A 16350-nucleotide genomic window follows, 5' to 3' on the forward strand; every position below is an offset into this window, starting at 1 on the left:
GGTGGTCTAACTGTGCTGTGCTGATGAATCTGTGGTGCTGTCCGTGGTGCTGAAGCAGCAGATGGGTTTGTATGTGCCTTTTTCTCTCATGCCCACCCTTCAATGGGTTTCATCTTGAATCTGTAACATTCTCCGAACTGTATGCTATAAATACTCATTTCTATACTGCATCGTAGCCCGTATACTCTGTATGGCTGTGTCACCTTCATGATCAAAGTGACAAGTAACGTGTAGTCACGGAGGAGCCAGCCGATCATAGAGATGCACTGATGCTTGTAGCATTCCTTTAATATTCCTGTAATATTTCTAGAATTGTGAGGGTGTCAATTATGTCAGCTCATTAAAAACTGGCAGCAACTGTGGGCTCATAAATAACAGTGGTGAAAACAGATAAGGTGCAACAGCTAATCTTTGCTTAGTTGAGTCAGACGACGTCAGCAGCCTTTGTGACTGAAAGCAGAACTCCATTAACTGTGTTTCCAGGTGTCGGGGAGTATCACCGCTAATGCTCAAAAAAATGCATAAAGCCCATCAGTGGGAGCTGCGTGAAGGCTGATAAACTGAGGCTACATTAGCCTCTGCTGACCAAACTGTGGGTGGTTGCATTGCATTGTGGGTAATGTAGGTGCCAGGTAGAACGAGTGGAACAGCAGAGTACTCTTTTAATAGTAGTTAAAGGTCAACAACTACAATAATAACCAATAAATAACACAGGCAACTGTTCAGTGAACTTTTCACAGCATCTACAGGAGAGTTGCTGCCGTGTCGACATGGAGGACGGAGCCACAACCAAGCACAGTGGTTCTTTTTCCTCACAACGCCATCGTGCTGTTGGCTCGTGAACAGACACACCATTGGTTCATGAGCAAGCTTCACTCAAACTGGGGCTGAGGGTAAATGCAGTTCATGAGGATAAGTGGCAGCAGTGGTTGTGCAGTGGTGGTGCTGTGGGTTCTGGGCTTGCATGCAGCCTTTCTGTGTGCATGTTGTCCTCATGTCCGCGTGGGTTGTCTTGTGCTTAGGTGTCCTCCTACAGTCAAAGACACAGCAGGATTGGTTGATTGGAAACTCTAAATTGCCTGTCTGAATGTTTTTCTGCCCACAGCCCTGCGATAGACTGGTGACCTGGACAAACGGATTATAGGAAATGGATGGATGTTTTTTTTAACAGTAAACCTTTCTAAGTAGTAATAAAACAAGAGGGTTCATATTGCTGATGTGACACCATAGATCAGACCTGACTAGTTCATCCTGGATGTGAAGAAACAGAACTTTTTCTCTTGATATACTTAAAGAGAGTACGTGCATTACGCCAGGCAGCCAGCTCTGAATAGGCGCACTGGAGCACTCTTGGCAGTGAAAGCGTACAGTGTGGCCAATCCCTCTTTAGTGCCGCTGAAAGAAAAACCTGAGAACAAACTGACTCATTTGACATTGGCTGGTCTCAAGCTGTGTCGCTGCCTCCTGTAACCACAGACACAATAAAAGCTGACAGAGCGGTTGACCCCTCGGCGTGACCCCGTGGCCGGCCCAGGCTCCGGGCAGTCAGTGGGGTGTATAGACTTACTGCCGGGCCCGTCCTCCTTCACTTTGTTAATTGAGCTGTTGTTGTCTGTGCTCGGGACAAAAGGCAAGCATTAGGAAAAATGGATGCCGAGCGCATTGTGAGCAAGAGGAGCGCTTTCACACGGTGAGATCCTGTGGCCCGAGAAACTGTAATTCACGCTAATGGGGAAAATGTCCGGGACACTGCTGCTGCGGCTGCTGCCTCATGGTGGCTTCAGACAGAGACAAAGAGAGAGAGGGATGGGCAGGGGAGGGAGAAGAAAGACAAGGAATGAGTTGTTAAGGATTAGAGATGGAGAAAATGAGGGGACTGATGAAGAAACAGAAATGCAGAGAATAGACGGTGAAGAGGGGGGAAAGGAAGGCAGGAAACTCTAACAGCGTAAACGATGGATTGATTTGAAGAGGATCACGAAGAAGCGGGTGACGGGGAGGACTAAATGAAGTGAGAAGAAGAGGTGATAAGGCGAAGATGGGTTTGAGAGGACCCATTTAGCAGCACACAGGTTTGTGTTGCTTTATACCATTATTGTACCAAAAACCCACATGAGCATTTTCTGATGCATATTAACTGCTTTGTTTTGACCATGCAGGGGCAGCAGAAGCAAGTTGTGAACAAGTTGTGGCAAATCATCACATATTGAGTTAATATGACAAACTAGTCAGCAAACAGCAGCTTATTTACAGATCCAGCAGTTACAGAGAACATTATCACTTAACTGGTATTAGAATGTGATCTGTATCTGGACAGTTAGCAGATAAGGAAAAACGATATGGATAGGGTTCAGTTTTTCTATTTCGATTAAAAAAAAAAAAAAGGAAACAAACAACCAGCCGATGCTTTGAATCGCAGTATCCAGAGGAATTATGTTACTGATTCTGCACATTATGATTTGCATCCAGTGTCAATGCATCAGTCTGTCTTTTATGTAGATCGGGCAGAACGTCAGGATTGGTGAATGGGGGTTGGGAGATATCGTGAAAAGCAGCAGTGCTCACAGCCCCAGATCTTAAACACTGTGTCAGGTGAACGCGGCAAGCATCAAAGCAGACAAAGCACCGGCACTCACGGATAAATGCTCTTCTTATTTACTGTGGGCAAAAACCAACGCATTACAGCGAGAAGCCAACATCAGCATAATGAAAACGGCAGAAATAGACAATTTATATGCTGTTAACTGGTGAGATTCAAACAATAATCTGCAATGAGGATTCATAATTACATGATAGGATCCATCTGTGGATGAACCGCCTCCTAATAAAGGAGGTGTGACCACAATACCCAGAAACAACAGTGACGAGTGTCCCGTGCTGAAAGATAATGAATCTATGTGACTCACTCTTTCAAGTGAGACACTGGAGTTTGCGGCTTGTCACAGACCAACAGTTAATATTTGCTTTGTATTTTAGCCGTAATCTTTATCCGAATATTCTCATTCATCACTGAAAAAATGTCCATTCTCAGTGTATTTGTTTTTACATTGGCGTCACGTTTCCACAGCGACAGCTCCGAAATGAGGCGGTGAGGCTAAAGAGTCATTTCCTGCGTCTGTGTCATGTGGGTTTTGTACCACCCTTTGTACGAGTCCATAGCTTCCAATGGGAGAAGTGAACATGAGCGCAGATTAAGAGCGATTCTTTCACCCCAAAGTCGTTAAGGTTCACGTTGGATCCATGTTTCACGATGTTTCATATCTCCTGAACATTCTGACACTGAAATGGCATTTCAGGAAAAAATCTGCTTTGTTTGGGACCTGCTCCGTCTCAGCAGCAAGAAATTAAGCTAACGAGCTGCAAAATAAGGCACAAACATGAAATTTGTATTGTATCTTGTGTTGTTTTGGACAAACAATAGTCCGTCAGAAATGCGTTAGTGTTAATAATGAAAAAAGGGGACCGAGGGATGAGGTTGTTTGTCAGAAAAACTGTAAAAATTAACAAACTGTTGTTTTTTCTGTGCTGTGGGCTGAGGATGTGTGAATGCTAAGTGCTGACAATAAGCCAGCGCCAGTTTGGATTCATGAAAAGAAAGAAAGAGAGAAAAAAGGCTGTTGTAAATACTATAGCAGCTGATTTGAATTCAGGATGCGGCTTTGCATGAATGTGGTTTAAGGTCATCCTAATAAATGTTCAGCCCACATCTGCACTCGTCTCTCTCTGAATACTGAGGTGGTTCGCAGAGAGGTGCAGTCTGAAAATACCACAGATCTGCTTCCTCACCGTTCAGAGACGCAGGAAGATTTTATTTGTTTGTGGAACTCAGAGGTTTGGTTTTCACATTTTTCCATCTATCGTCTGGATATAGATGTGGGTTCATTTCTTTTTGTTTATTATTATGCTTTTGTCAGGTGAATCCAGTGATTACATCTCCTCCCTTCTTCTCCTATGCATTGCTCAGAGACACCTGCAGACAGTTGTCGAAGCAGGGGAGAATGCAACACTTCCACATTGACTTTCCTGTCCAACATGTCCCAGCCAGGGCGGCTGGTGATTCACACTTGCGACCTTCGTGTCGTGAGCTTTCCTCAGTATCCGGAGGCGACCGGCGCTCCGAATTACCCGACGCTGACACATGTTCTATCCTCGAAAGGATTAAAAGGCAATTACAAAGTTTGAGTCATCAGTTGTGACACTGACAGGGGACAGACTGCAGTCAAACCTGAGATAACAGGAATTAGGAAGAAGGAACAGTCAGACCTTGTGTGTGTGTGTGCGCATGTGCATGTGCTTGTGTGTGTGAGAGAGAGAGATAACAGAGGATGGCTTATAAGTGCATGTAAACGTGTAGGGCAAACACAAACCCGAGGCACCTTAATCCACTCTGATTTTACGGGTTCAGGAGTAACACCATGGTATCTTTTTTAGAACCACATTGTGTAAATGGCTGATTTTTTTTTTTTTTTTTCCTGACTGGCTTCAAAAATGGCTTAAAAATTTGATGTTGCTTCAGGCAAGTTTCTGCAGCCAAAGCATCAGCTCTAATTGAGACGCCGTACGTTCTGCCGGCTGCTCAGCAGAAGCTCTGACGGTTCTTCACCGTGAACCGCTGAACTGTCTCCTGAAAAAAACTGCAGGAACAAAAGGAGCAATTACGACAACAAACGTCCAGAGAGACGTGCGCTCGCTGGCGCAGCTTCTTCCTTTCCTGTGCATTCTTTGGTACAGAGCACAGAGACGGATGGTCGAGTTTGGTAAACATGAGCTTTCTGCGTGCAGTTGAAGTTGAGATCTTTCAGTCGGCTCATGATGCAGTTTTCAGCCGGAGATGCATGAAGCGTCTGTGTGCAGCTCTTTAATGAGTGAAGACCTGAGACGCTGCTGTCAGTGAAGGTGTTGAGCATATTTGATTAAATCTGATGAACTTCATGTTACGTGTTCATTAATCCCATGTGCCGCACGCCACTGGCACGGTTTCTCTGTAACATCCAACAATAGAGATTATTTTTAGTGTGTTCCACGAATAGTGCTCTCATTAATATTGACAACGTGGCTCCTGCCAGGCCTTTACTCACCACTAGTTCATCAGCGGCGCTCAGATGAAGTGCAGGAGTGTTTCTGGCAAACAGAGTTTTCTGCACTTCTAGGACTTATAGTGAGCGCTGAGGGCAGGCGCGGATCGATTTGACTCCCCGGAGTAGATAATCAAAGCTCATCTGAAAGGGCAGTGATATTGATGGCACTCTACAGATAGATAGATCACCACATTTATCTATTGACTCGCTGTACTGTACTCATCATGGCAGTTTAGAGGAAATTAAACAGACCTGCACGGAGTGTGAGCAGGCGACAGGTTTCACATCTCCTTTGCCACTTTTGTGATGTCGTACTTACTAAAATAATAACTGAGATCTGGGAACAGGCCACACCCAGTCCAAGGATCTGGAGAATGGTTTTAAACAAACATATTAGATAATGAAGGTCAGTCAAATGTATTTGATACAGAATATACAGGCGGATTGTGAAACAAACACCCATTTCACTCCTTACTTGCATTATTTGTTGCATTAAAGCATTATTACTGACATTTCAGGTACGCTCACTTACGCTTTTACTCCACTCAGACTTCACTGTCATAACTAGAAAAAGCAAAAATAAGGCTCCTCTGGTTTATTAGAAATGAACTGGAATTAGTCGGTCCACGTTTAGATGATTGAAGCTAATCTGTGCTATTGTGACATTAAACCAGAGGAACATGTTCCTGACGTTAATCACACAACACTCAAAGACTGAACACGTTCAAGCTGTTGCATCTTTTTATTCTTAACTGTTGAAAAAGAAAAACGGATTTGCACTGAATCAAAATTATCAATCAGATGCATCACAGTTTAAGTCCCGCTAAGGTCAAATATCTGTGACGGCAAACATGCAAGCCAAGAATAGTTTGTACTGCCGTGTTATCAATGTCCATAATTATTTCTCTGATTTGGCTACAGGGGAGCTCTGCTCGGCTCGGCGTCCCTCCTGTGTGCTCGACTGCTGCCTCTGGCTGTCATCAATTACCTCGTCCTCTCTCAGTCTCTGTCTTATTGTGTTGCTGCTGTCTGCTCTGTGTTCCTGCTGAGGCCGTCAGCTGGTGTCAATATGCCGTACAATGAATCAGCAGAGCTGTTTACTGTGGGGAGGCTTCTTTCTACAGAAAGCTCATATGCAACATGCTGTAATGACCCATCCTTCTCTCTTTTCTTTATCCTGCCGGTGTTTCACTGCTGCAGGTAGTTATTATCGTCTTCAGTCTGCTAAAACATTGAGTTTTATGGAGCGAGACTGACCTTCACCTTACTGACCAGAATTACATTCAGCGTAAGTGGAAATCAAGTTATTCACCCTGCTGCTTCAAATAGAAGCGTTTAGCATTAAGCACTGCTTAGCTTACCATATAGTTATGGCACCAGAGGTTGACCTGGTGCTGTTTGCAAAGGTCACATGCTAACAGGCTCTAGTGAGGTGTCATGGCTGAACGATGAACCACCTCCTGCAGGGGAACGATGGGAGTCGGCGCTTTTTCACATGGAATAATACAAGACAGAATAACAGGATGATCCTGTAACCTGTGTTAGAAATGATCCAGAAATGTCTCACTGGTAAAAACATTAAGACACAAGCTTGTCGTCAATGTACAAAACAAAGATCAGAACAAGTGAAACGCTGCATACACATGTAATAGTTTTGATGTTATGACATTATTTAAGGCTTTTAAGGAAAAAATAGTTTAAATCGTGATATCCTGCAAATGAAAAGTGATATATGAGCATACGCACCAATCATACGTCAAAATGTTGCTAAAATTGGCTGAATTATTGTATTGCTGAGCTGAGCCTCAGGCCTCCTCACGCCACCCACCCAGATGTTAACCACACAAAGCCCATAACTAGCCACCTGTAGCATCATCTACTAATTCACTGAACCATCCCTCAGCTATTAAAAATGTAAAATCCAACAGCCAGTATATCAGGATCAGTCTGAATTCCTGCTACAGCGCAGAGGTTTTCTGGATCTGTTCAGCCTCGCGCAGCCCTCTGGATCCTGTATTAACCACTTTGTGAGCGTCAGTGAGTCACAAAGCATTCCTCCCCTCAGCCTCTGTGTCTTCACAGCTCACGTCCTCAGACAAACACACTTGTTACGCTTGCTTTTGAAACTGCCATTTCATGACTCAGATCTCACGATTAACTCCACTCACATCACATCTGTGTCTTTAAAGTTAACGCCAATACTCCATGTATCTCTCACTGTCAGCTGACATATCTCATCCCTCCATTGTTGTCCAAAAGCTATTTAAAAACAGATCCGTGAGGCTCGCTGCTGCACCGGCTGACATGTTCCTTCATTACCGCGGACACACACGCTGTAGTTTGTTGTGACTCAACCCCACAAACACCGTCCTGCTGCTGCAGATTCTCTCTGGAGAGACAGCTGTGTATTAATCCGCGGCTGAAAATTAATGACAAGCAAATGCACGATTTCCTCCCGTCTGAGTAACATTTGTTAGAAACGTCAGAGCTGTTGTTTCAGAGGATTACTGAGCTCTTTTTAAAAAATGAAGCAAATTAAAGAATAATGGCAATCTTGTCCTTTATGGCTTTTGTGTGCTTTGCAGTGTAGCGCTGTTGTAAAGTGGAAAGTGCTGCTCTGTCATCCTAACAGCTGATTGTGTGGTTGCATTGATCAACGACATTATTATTGCACGTCTTTCGAGTGCAAAGCAGAAAGGTAAATGCCCATTTTTCCACCTGTACTTTTCATTTATGGTAGCAACTGTCTAACTCACCTCTGTGTAACTATATCAAACATCTAAAGATCGTGTGAAGTTTGCAGTTGACATTATTCATGTCTTTTGCGACAGCTGCTGCATTACATGGCAGATGATTTCTAGTCTAATCCTGATGGTGAGAAATAAACAGGTGGAAATGGAGACTGTGGGCACCAGAAAACAACAGCACATGTTTTGTTCCAACGCCTAAAATGACTCATGTTTAGCAATCTGTCTGAGTGAATTATGACTGTTGACTAGCATGAAGACCAGCATCGTTCCCTAAAGGCTTGTCTGCACAGGAGGCGTTTCGGGTGTTTTTTTTCAGTCATACGTCTCACGTGCATCCAAGAGAAAGGTGTATTCTTTCACTTCTACACTTACTGCGCCTGAATGCATCCACGTGGACGTAGGACTGAAGTTGCAGCTCCTGCTCTGCAGATGTGCTGCTGTGGCATTTTGTAAGCTTAACCAAGAACTTGTAGTAGCCTCGACTGAACCAGACTTTAACCAAAGGTATGACAAGTCAGAGCCTGCTGAAGAGGTCGAGACTCCACAGGAACACTTCAGACCTCCTTCTCCGCCCAGAAGTTGTGGCAGAAATGTGAACTCTAAATCCCAAACTGCTGTCCTGAATCATTCTTGCAAGAGTCACATACATTATGGACGGCTCAGGCAAACAGGGATGATCTGATGAGAAGGACGACGTGTGTCTGTGTGGTTGTTTAGTCCGTGGGATGTGTTTTTGTTCCCACTCAGGTCCACTCGTTAACCAGCTTCCTTCCCTCTCCGCCTCTCCATCCCCACTAATTCCCTCTCAACTAGCAATTTTATAGCTCAGTGCCCGCTGAATCCTCCAATGTCACTCTATAGGTATGACAAACACACTGCGCCTCTTTTCAACCGCACACAGAGAGACAATTTCCTGTCCTCACACAGACACATTCAGCTCCATGTCAATGAGCTTCTCTTGCTATTGCTGCTGATGTCAGGTTCCCCTTTCAATTTTTATTTCTGCAGATAAATGAGATTTGTTTTTGAATCAGGAGGAAATGGCTACAATCTTATCCACAGCCCGGAGAATAATTTGCGCAGGAATGTAGTCAAGTGTGTCTAATTGAGTTCAAATCAGAGATCTGACTGCCAGGGACAGACAAAGGCTTTGGCTCCCGACATGTAAATGATATAAAATCATATTTATATGTGCAGAGAAAATGACACATAAAAGCTGATTAATGGAATTATCTTTATTGTCCTGTGTGTCTTAACATAGCGTAGGTGGTTGGAGCTTAGATTTATCCTCTATAATGGTTTAATGCAGATGAAAACATTACATTAAGCCCTCTCACTGCCTGTGGTCGTCTAGCAGAATCAGACATTCGGTGAGGCTAGCGTTAGAATTTTTGAATTTTAAAAGGCCTTCAGGCAAAATTCAAGCAATGTGAAACTTGATAATAAACCTCCCAGCAGATTCCTGTGCTGACTGATCCTGTGCAAAAGAAAACTTTAGTTCTTAAAGCCTCTCCCACATTTGCATCATTTCTATTTCTAAAGAATATATATTAGGAGTCAGCTTCCATTATGCTTCTTGATTTAAGGTGACAAACACCTGGAACAGTTTCAATATGGGTGCAACAATATCATCACAGTACATTTAAAGCATCACCGTGTCTGAACATGATGAAAAACGATACAGCGAGACATCGACTCATTGTGTTGACAGGAGAAGCACAGTAGCTTACATTGCTTCAAACTTTAGTATATTTAGAATAAAATGAAATATGACTTGCATTTGTTTTTATTGGTATGCACAATACACATACCATATACATCCTGTATGTAGTATAATGCACAGCTGTACCTCATATTTTAAACAGCCAACCTTAAGCCAATTTTTGAAATGGGACTTGCAGTTTTTGAATTGCAAAAGCCGCTATTTCAATTAAACCTTACATCATTAACAGCGTCTCAACAACTTGTAGGAAGTGAAACTTTAAGCCAGCTACTGTAAAATTTACCGGCTTTGAAGACGACTGGCACAGGCACATTAGCTCAGCTGTAGCTAACTAACCTAACTAAAATAACAACAGAAGAAATCTTGGCTGTTGTGTCTTTATTGTTCATAAAATACCAACATTATCGTAACTCTTTCTCAGTAAACATTATAGATCTACAGTAGTTCACGTCAGTTCCAGATATCAGGTGTGTAGCAGGTAGTTCGGTTGTTGTTGAGTTCACGGCAGAGATGTCTAAACTGTTAAAACTGTAAAAACTTCACATTTAATCCTGCAGAGTTCGGGGGTACGCAGCTCCTCCTGTCAGGCTAAGGTTAGCATTAGTTCAAGCAGCTTTGTGCTCTTACAGCGTCACAGAGAAGTCAGTCCAAGATTCAAGATTCTTTATTGTCATTGAACATGACATGTCAATGAAATTTGCATTGCAACCCCCATGTTAGAAACAAGATAATAAGAAAGATAAGAAAGATTAGAAAGATCAGAAGAATAAAATTTAGATAACTAGAATAAAATAAACAACATGCAATAAAAATATTCGTAAATGCGATTAAATATTTATATATACAATATGACAACACTGTGATACGGGACGTACAGCGGCTGTCATTTATAGACGGCACATTAAAATGTCATCAGTGTATTTATATGTTATTGAGTAATGTCAACTGCACCAATTAATGAAATAATTAATGTGGTAAACGTTGACGTTTCCTACTTTGTTGCTATGATGCACCACCAGCAGACACCTCCCTCCCTCAGCTTGTTCAGCCCTACAGCACCACATACTGTATAGAGAAGAAAAGGGCAGCTCACGCAGCGCTGCCGGCTCTTCCTGCTGCAGTCAGGAACTGTTGGCTCGCACTCGGACTGCTTGGCGTGTGCCTCGCGCACCCTTTCAGCCTGACTATTGACAATCAATGCTGAGTTTGAACTCCCGCATGTGCAGTCTTAACTCTGCTTTGACACTTTCGCTCATTCTCCCTAAAACTCATTGTTTGCTAGAAGTTCAAATTCTGCTGCTAGACTTTTTCACCTCTTTGCCATTTTTTAATTCACTCCACTATTATTATGTTATTTAATGCATTTGTATAACACAGGTGAAGGCTGAGTGAGCTGCAGCTGCCTGACGGTTTGGGAGTTTGTGTTTCAGATACATCTTCACATTACTTTTTAATAAGCCAGAGATTGTTACATGCATTTCCCTGAGGAAGACGTGCAAGGCTACAGTTTAGTCTGATATAACGAGGTGTACGTTTTCATCCACTAACCATTTTACTGCAGAAGCAGGGAAGCAAAAGTGCTTTAGTGCTGCAGTGCAAATAACAGCCGAGGATGCGCGCTGTCATTGCAACGTTATAACCCACAGTCACAACTGAAACATCACAGAATTAATGTTAGACACACTGTTTTGCAGGCCTGTGCGCCGCAGCACTTATGTTGGACTTGTCTTACATTATGAATGAGTGAGTGTAACTGCTGGAAACAGAACTCCAACAACACACTTTGCAGAGACTTCAATCAGCAAAGCAGCAGCAGTTGATAAGATAACGATAGAAAATAACGTGAACTAATGTTTCACTCGTTTTTGGAAGCTTATTGATTCACGGACAATAACATGATCTTGTTGTAAGGCAGCAGAATTAGAAGAAACTGAAGGAGAATGAAGAACAGTTTGTATTGAGATGTGTTTGCAAAGGTTAACTACGTCCATTAGATCAGGTCTGAGTGTTAGTGTTACACTACAACTAAAGACATTTTATAGCTGTTTAACAGACAATTCAATAAATGTATGAATTCATATTTCGATTTGTACGCAGCCTTGGTTGTTAGGAGTGTAAATAATGGTGAATCTGGCCTAAATGATTGTGAACCAGGTAAATGGCTCTTTAACAGTATGTGGTCAGCATTCATAAAGCATTTACAGAGGGTCTCTTTAGTATGCTGTCTTTGTGAGGCACAGCTTGCTTCATAACCTTTACTTCCTTTATTTCTACCAGTTTATTATTGGGTGTTCAATAATATATACGCAATACTAGGAGCATGTTCTCAGCACATTCTCTGGTTTTCCAGTAACTAATCTCAGCATATTAATATACAATGATAGCATTGCACTGCCGTGTGAGTCAACAACCTTGTGTATCTGAAACCAATATTGCTGGACAGTGACTAATTGAGAATTATCTCGCATGGACCAAAGGCCAGTGGCAGCGTCCTTGAGGGCACGGCTGATAATGCTAAATACAATAAGATGACAACATGTAGCAAAGCTTGTCGTTTCCCATTATCCAGTGGATCAATTTCAGATTTTAAGCCCCAAGACCCCGGCACAGCTTTGGCCGTGGCTGTCAATGATTCACGTGGCGTTGAGAAATGGTATTTCATGGGTAAACAAAAATAAGCCCGTACAGACGGCATTATTTTTTATCTCCCCCTCTGACCTGCAGTCATTGTTAAAATGGCTCGGCTTCTGCTGAAATGCTGCTTGTCATTTGTCACGCTCTCTCCAAGGTCAGAGTCCAGGCGAGGGTAAGCTCACAGCTCTATAAATAGCCTCCAACAGTAGGCGTGTTGGATGTGCATGGACGTCTGTGTAGAAATACACACGCGTGCACAGTAATCCAGTGAGGAACAAGCTTATTAGCAGGGGTTTGATGAAGATGGCAGGGGTCTTAATCAAACATCTCAAAGGCAGCATTAGCATTCTGATTTTACATAACGTTGTATCGCTCCCTCCCTCTTTGAAAATTAAATGTAGGCCAATAAACACAATAAGTACTCGGATGCATGTAAGCTCTGAGACGTATCAGAAACATGCAGCATTTTTAACATTAAACTAGAAACAGTTTATGTGCATCTCCTGCAGCTTGCAAACACAGGGAAGCCACATTCTGCAGCGGCTGAAAGGTGCTCAGCTTTTATGGTCTCCAGCTGAGGGAGAGGACGGTGGTAGCAACAGAGCTCGTCCCTCAAAAATGAAAAAGCGCCACATTGCATTACTGGGACACTCAGTCCAGGGGGCACACCTCTCACAGCGTCCACGCTAACCCAGCACAACGCTGCCCTGATCCTACAGTATGTACAATGCAGCATATGAGCTCTAGTCAGTGCAGCTCCCTCTCTCTGCGGCCGTCTCCTCATTATCACCCTGCTATAATAATGAAAGTCAACGTTATTTTTTACATTACGTTGTTTCCTCTCGGTTTTGTGGCTACTCCTGCCGTTTCAGAAACAGATGATGCGATTAGAGAAAATGGCTTTCGTTAGCCCACAGCTAAAGCCGTACGACGGCCGAGGGACTGCTTTGCAGCAATCAGGGGAGTTTTTCTCTATCGTCCGCTTTACTGCTTTCTAACGCAGATGCCCTCCTGACATTAATTATTGAAAATATTATGGAGTAATCTCACTCCGACTGGGATAACGTGAACTGAAATTGCAGGCAAATAGTTTGACAGAGGTACGACTCAGCCTGTGAAGACGGTTGTAAAGTATGTGTGATGTGACCGGGATAGCATTACCACTGCTCACTCAGCTTGGCCCCTCAATACTCCTCCAACAACAAATGTATCCCATTATAGTCTGCGGTCCTCTTGACCCGATGAATAATTGATAGTATTGATTGAGTGTGATGGTGTTTGCTCCAGAGACAGACAGGTAGAATTACAGTCAGTCAGTTTAATTAAATGAGGGTTCTTATCGTTGTCCCGGTTGAATAATGAATAATAACTGATGGGAGTAAAATTAGAGGCGGGAATGCGCAGGCGCGTAGTATTTCTGTGTGATCGCTGAGATTCAACAGATTCTTTATATTCTTTGACTTGTTCTAACCCTTTGTTTGGAGAGTCAGTGTGGAGACCCTCAGGAGGGATGGAACTCACACCAGAAGTGAGACATCAGCTTTGTGAACGCACCATTCAAACGTCCATCCTTCAAGCGACACACAGTTTGACCTCCATGTCGTCGTCATTGTCCTCAAAACCAGCTGCTCCGTCAGCAGCACGGAGGGTCATCAGACAGACAGGTGACACATGTCAAACACGCCTCAAATCGTGTGGATTTCCCTTTAGAATATTCTCAGATTGTTTCTGTGTTTAGAGATTACATTTGCATATTCCTAAATTGTTTTCATATTTGTGTTGTGGTGAAGCTTAATCGCTACTTGCATGAATGAGACGCCACATTTATGTGCGGTCGGGGTGGATAGTGGACGTGCAAAGTGCGGGACTGTGCCACGAGCATCCGGGCAACTTCCTCCAGCGATATGCAGCTGAATCAGGTGCTTCTCAGCACAAGAACTGGAAACTTCCTCAGGAAAAGCACCACTGATTGCTCCAGCCCCTTCTTTTCCAACTGAGTACGTCTGATTTGTTCTTTAAGGAAATGCGTCTTTGTCGGTGCTACGTCTGTACGTTGGTTTGTGCTACTCTCCAGCTGGGTGAACTGTGAGCACACTCAACACTGTCTCTGGTATCGCTTTCAGCTCTTTTGTTGCATTGACATTTTGACATGTAGACATTTATGCACTTGAGCACTTTAGCGAAGACTCTTTGTCAGGTGTACAGCATATAGCCTGTTGTACTGTGCATACCGTGATATACTGACAGCTGATAATTCCCACGCACTACTCCGACACAGACATACATTTATAACTGTCAGACAGATTTCCTGGTGTGATATTGAATACGGCAAAGAAAGCAGTGGAGGAAGTATTCAGATCCTTTACATAAGTAAAAGTACTAATACCACACTGTAAGGTACTACAAGTAAAAGTCCTGCATACCAAGCCTTTCTTAAGTAGAAGTATGTGTATTATGAGTAAGTAAAAGTCGTTATGTTGCAGTAAAATGTTCCTGTCAGTGTTTTTCTATCATATCTGATGTTTGTGGATTAATATTCCTGCTGCATGCATGCTGCATTTACTGCTGTAGATGTTTCAGGTTGAGCTCATTTGAACTACTTTATATACTGTTGGCTGGTTTCATCTACAGCGATGCATCATAATCTATAAGATCATCATATGTTTGGAGCGCGGCTGTCCTGTGAGAACCTCGCATCTCTGAAAAGGTTTTGTGACGACGCATTTTCCAGCTGATCCAAGAGGCTTTTTAAAAAGTTTATTTGTGTGTTCATGGGTTCATCGTTTATCAGGAGGCTTCAAAATCACCAAAATTAGCTTTGTCCCAGCGCTGGGTGGACTGGTGGAGGAGAGCGGGTGGATAAAGAGATACTTTTACTGGAACAGGCTTTTGTCCTTGTACTTTTTACTCTCAGACACAGAAAAATGAAGGTGGTAGACTTTCTGGTTCTTACTGGCCAACCTGTCAGGAGTTTATTTATAACCCTGAGTGTCCCTTTGTAGCACGGACTCGCACCTTTATGTGAAGGAAATGAACACATTTTTAAAGACGAGGGAGAAAATCTGCTCTTAGGGAACAATTTGAGTTAGAATAAAAATGTGCCTCATTAAATCATCTTAATGTTAGCGAGTAAAGGTTTTTGCACGACTCATTAGCTTGTTTTTTGTTTGTTTGTTTTATAAAAGCGCTTTTGACTGAAACAATGCAGCTCTTACTGGTTCTATAAGAGCTCCTGAGGGGCCCAGCCTGTCCGCTGGTCTCCTAGATGTCTTCAGAAATGTAATTCCTGTGATGAGTGTGGACGGATCGCGATAAAGCCCGGCTGCTGTCCCATTCCTTCTGGAAGCCGACCGTTTATCAGGACCCTTTCTCTGTGCTTCCTCAATAATGGTAATGGAGAGACTCAGCGGGTCAAAATTCTCTTAGTGGTTCCATCATTGCTCATAATTGAGTTAATGAATTGAGGCTGATGATTCAAAAGTGGCTAAATAGGAAATTGGGGGAGAAGATGAGATAGAGAGAAAGTGAAAAAGAGCAGGGGGGAGAATCTCATGCATGGAGGCACAAGGGCAATTTAGAGTTGCCGTCGGTTTTCAAGGACACGTCAGCGTTTTGTGGTATTAATGAAACGAGCAGCGGCCCAAGTCGTGATAATAGATCAGCGTTATGAGTCCAGCGGGGGCTGTGGATAATGTAACGCTGCATCCATGTGATGTGCGTCTGCGGTCGTGGTGTCAGTAAAGTCCATGCAGTCTGAGGTCGAGCTGAGTGCGTCTCAACTCCACCTGTTACTCAGTCCAAGAAAGCGAGCAGAACATGAGCGCTAAACAGCCAAAATTCTGTCAGATCGAGGTTGTGGCTGCTAACCTCGTCTACTTTGTCGTCTTTGAGAAATAACAGGAGGTGCTTCAGTCTTAATTGGCTCATCAGTCGGTATATGTGACATGTCTAGTCATGACTACCAGATGAAAAAATGAGCCGCACTGCTTTTAAACCGCCGTGTGAGGTAGTTAGGAAATGGATTTCAGAGAAAATCTGAGACAGATGTGAGGAAAGCTCCTTTGTGAAAGTGAAACCTGGCTCTAATTGGCAATCATTTTGCTCCCCCTCCCCTCCAGCAAGAAAGCCAGAAATCACTGTATTTCACCTGCAGGGTTTTGTGGGT

The 16350-nt window shown here is 43.2% G+C and overlaps 1 protein-coding gene across 1 annotated transcript in view; it reads left to right on the top strand.

Annotated features, from left to right (window-relative positions):
• LOC121615743 (inactive dipeptidyl peptidase 10-like) overlaps window positions 1-16350 on the top strand; it is a 174186-nt gene that overhangs the window by 80695 nt on the left and 77141 nt on the right. The gene's annotated exons all lie outside the window — the stretch shown is intronic.

Source organism: Chelmon rostratus, chromosome 13, assembly GCF_017976325.1.
Source record: "Chelmon rostratus isolate fCheRos1 chromosome 13, fCheRos1.pri, whole genome shotgun sequence".
NCBI classification, from domain to species: Eukaryota; Metazoa; Chordata; class Actinopteri; order Chaetodontiformes; family Chaetodontidae; genus Chelmon; species Chelmon rostratus.